The 4,412-nt window shown below is 37.3% G+C and overlaps 1 long non-coding RNA gene across 1 annotated transcript; it reads right to left on the reverse strand.

Moving 5' to 3' along the window:
• Positions 1-2,057: 2,057 nt before the first annotated feature.
• On the reverse strand, positions 2,058-3,868 carry LOC124153456. Its single transcript, XR_006863661.1, has 3 exons — positions 3,619-3,868; positions 2,297-2,503; positions 2,058-2,208 (listed from the first exon to the last, which is right to left on the reverse strand). It is a non-coding gene; the product is annotated as an uncharacterized LOC124153456 (long non-coding RNA).
• Positions 3,869-4,412: the final 544 nt, after the last annotated feature.

Raw genomic sequence — 4,412 nt, forward strand, 5'->3', positions numbered from 1 at the left:
TGGTGATTACGGTGTAATAAGTTATTTCTCCTATATCTAATCCGTTACTGAGATACAGGGGATCAAACATGACCAAATTTCCAAAAACACGCCCGATCTCGTTTTTCTCCGAAAAACTTCGGAGTTAAACTGCTGGTAGAGTTTTTGAAGGATTTTAATGCAGTAAAAAACGTTATATTCCAAACATATGGTACTTTATCTACATTTTCCATTATTTTTTAACTTTTTGGTTAGTATTGGTGCAGTATAATGTCGCAAAATGGCGGACCCTTTTTTCTGGCCAAATTTGACATAAAGTAAACAATATCTTTAGTTTAAGAAAAAACATATCTCCAATTTTTCCTCAGAGCATTTAATAGACATCATTTAAGAGAATGGAGCAAAAATCTTTGAAAAAAGTTTGCCCCTTCATTAATGAACGCGATTTTTCGATCGCGCTGCACGTCCCGGCTCCGCGACACGGGGGCCTAGAGACTCAGGGACACCGTTGGATATTTCACTTTGTTTGGAACTTAATTATTTAAAATCGTAATTTTAAGCACACTATACAGTCTCTTTTGACCCAAAATACTTAACTGAAGACATTACTAGAATATTGGATCGATATACTTGGTTACTGAACGCCGTAACTCTGGTAAACATGCTTTGGTTTCGAAACCTAACTGAATCATTACACTTTTTCTTTCACTACGGAAGCACATTAGGAACACCCTTTGGGTAGGATTTAAGTTTTCTCGCGAAGCTTGCCATGCACAGTTACCAGGAAAGGCTGCAGCCCGGATTCTTTCACTAATTCTTTCCCTTTTCACCCACGCCGAGGAGGAGCGTGCGAAAAGGGACATTTTTTGATACCGCGCGGCCGTTGAGGGAATTTCCGAAGGGGTTTTTCCAAAGGGTTTTTTCCGCTCCCTTTCCTTTTTAACCATGCAATATTACCACGAGGAAGTTTTAGTAATGATGGGATTGAAATGGTTAAATAGATTTTTTTACCTTATTTTTTAATAAAATGGCGTATTTTATATAAAGATGGAAATTATGAAATAGCATTTTTATTCTTCCATTGCATGTTTAACTATTGAACATCCCATCCAATGTAAATTATCTAGAGAATATACCTCAATTAATACTAAATCAAAAGACAGACCAATACAAATATTTTTCAAATTTGATGAAGAAAAAGCAGGATATACACTCCTGAAGGGAATAATTTGAAATCATAATAAACATGTGTACAATGAAATAAGCAAAAAATGCTAACTATAAATCTTACGAATGAAATAAAATTAATGTTAAACACCTAGGAATAAGGAAATGTACAATTTTGATGTTGCCTAATATCACCCTGGGTGTTAGTAATTATGATTATTGTTTGAAACTTCAATCAATTCAATACTTCAGTCCTCCGAAGAATCTTGGTCATCACCACTATCTGACTCTTCTCCTTCACTTTCATCTAAATCTAGTAGTTCCCTCAATTCTTTAGGCATTTTCCTTGATATTTTCTGTTTTACTGTCAGGGTTGATGAAATAAATGGATCCGACGTAATCAACAGTCTTTGAATGAGATCCTGATTAGTGGCCACTCTTGAGTGCTTTCTAGTGAACCTTTGACGAAATTTTCGGGAGTCCTTATTTCTAGCTTCCAATGCCTCTTCGGATAGTTGCCCTAGTGGGAGAATTGCCTCCTTCGCAATTTATCCTCCATGCATCAGCACTTTATGGACCGTGGTTGGCATATAATACCATGGGTACAGGTCCACGTACAGTTCCGCTGTTCTCCGGCAGTAATCCGAGAATACTGCATGATTGAGACTTATTCCACTAGGTATTGCCCTTAGAATTATTGAAATTTTTTTTATAAGGTCAATATTAACTCCTGTAATGAAAATATGAATAAATTCGCATTAACCACAATAGAATATACGAAAAACATAAGAAATTGATATTTTTATCACAGTTTGTGCGTATAAACAAACGTAACTTCTCCTATGCGTGGCTATTACTCTGAAGTGATGTTCACTTAATACAATTACTTGTTATACCAGCGGCCAGCTCTGGAGAATCGAAAAAACGTCTTGCCGTATTGCCATCGTTGGTGTTTCCTGAGCCAGGCCTTGGCACATCCACAATTAGCCCCATCCTTTCTCTAAACGCCTTCTGAATACTATTTTTTTTGTTTTTTAGCTGTGTTTTAAGTTTTCCGCGGGCCTGGAAAAATATTTTTATTATTTATTTAGCAATCAGAAATATATTTTACTAAAAAATTATTTTTCAGCCTGTTTTGATTATTAATTACCTGCCACTGTTTGAACTCCAGTCTATATGATATGTGCAATACGCACTCGAAAAACCGAATATAGGAGTGTAATGTTGAGAGTCCAAAGGAATAATTAGTTACATCTGCTGGTAGATCTTTTATAGCTCTTAAATCATTCATTTGGGAAGCTCTCGCTCCGCAGATGTAGCACCTCATTGTAGCAGTTTCAGTCAACGCATTGCATATCTGAAAATGGATTTCATGTTTTTTTAGCAATATATAACATTATCCATTTTTTCAACAATTTCAAAAAAGCATAAGCGTTACCTTTCCATTTATCATGGTTAGAACTAAGCTAAAGTTAACAGAATGATTTCCCCATTTTAAATTTTGCAAAACGTCTATCTGGCTTTGTATATAATTCCTTTCCGCCTTTGCAACCTCCTTGGTTTCCTTTAACCATTGAAGGCGAATGGGCCGGTAAAATCTGGTTGACGAAGGGCGAGGATTTTTCTAGATAATCTCACCTATAATAGGGCATATATCATTACTACTCAATTGTACCATTTCGCCCAAAAGAACAAAATATGAAACGCAAAAATCCTCTAACTCATACCGGTTGCGTTATTCACCAAGCGAAGGGGAACCATGGAACTCATGAATAAGTATTCATCCGAAATATCTGCCTCTTCCCACACCTGTTTATACTGGGAATGGCCTGAGCTTCCATCAAATCCATATTTGCAAATTAAAATGCAATTCGCTTCATTACTGGATGATGGAGCAGTGGAAACGCAAGCCAGTATCCGCGATGATATATGGTGTAAAAGAGCTTGTAATCTCACTTCGCACAAGTTTTCTGTAATGCGAATTTCCTCCGGGTAAGCTGCACGTTTTGCGTTTAATACTCGCATATAACTGGGATAAAGGTTGTGCCCGTAACTAAGAGCCGAGCGTCTTAGTGAATTATACTGATTCTTTGTCAGGTCAAGGGAAATAATCAAAGATAGAGCCTCCTCAGGTGACATCTCCGAATACATTTCTTCTTTTTTCCTCCACTTAGTCAGAACTCTGTTTGCTCTAGTAGGAGTGGTTGTCGTTATTTCCGTGATAAGTTGAGCGGCAGCACGGTCCCCTTCCTGTTTTAGACTAAGAGGTGCAGCCAACGCGAGCTCAGCAGAAGAGGAAGAACTTATGATATCATGCACTTTTCTTTTTTTTTGACCTATCTGAGGAAGTGATAAAATCTTTTTTAGGGCGCCCCAATGAACCTGATGAAACAATAGGTTGAAGATATAAATTCCAAGCAAAAACCTTTGTTCATAATATAGCGCTACAAATAAAAATCAGAAAATACATACCGGTCGTTGGAGAAGTACTTGGCAGGTATTGTCGGACCACTTCCGGGAAAATAATTTCCTCTGTGAGCCATGCATTATTGCGAGCTAAAAATCGATTATTTAAACGATGAGATTCTTCCCACCTTTTCTGATATTGTAACAAGAACCACTTTAGAAATTCATCCAGACTATCACGGGCATCGACATGATTCTCCAAATTCAAACTTCGGGATAAAATATCCAGAAGGAATTTTTTTTATCACAAAATGACATTCCCTTCATCATCAATATCTTTTTGTGTAACTCCAAACGTGTGATCTCATATGATGTCATGTCAGCGCTGGAAAACACGAAAAACCGGAGCATGGATCCGAAAGTTAAAAATATGTAACAAAAGTTACACGATGACCAGCATTCATATATAACGCCAGAATATCAGAGCAGCGAAAGAAAAATCGCCAAATTAGTCAAACGGAATAATAAAAGCTTCGGAATGACGTATAAAAATAAGTCATGATAGAGAAAAATAAAAAAGACTCAACTGGAAAAATGGCTCTACTCAGAAGAACAACAAGGGAAACCGAGGCCCGAACACGGAAGTAAAAAGCGAAACTAATTCAACGATGTACACGCAAATTCACTGGACACACAGAAGATTATACCACTTCACTAGGTCACTGTAGGCACAAAACTCTTTCACCAAGTTCAAAATAGATCTGCAAGCTAAGATGCATTTCTGAAGGGGAAAGAAAAATACCCCTTTGGAAAAACCCCTTCGGAAATTCCCTCAACGGCCGCGCGGTATCAAAAAATGT

This window comes from Ischnura elegans, chromosome 1 (assembly GCF_921293095.1).
Source record: "Ischnura elegans chromosome 1, ioIscEleg1.1, whole genome shotgun sequence".
Lineage (NCBI taxonomy): Eukaryota > Metazoa > Arthropoda > Insecta > Odonata > Coenagrionidae > Ischnura > Ischnura elegans.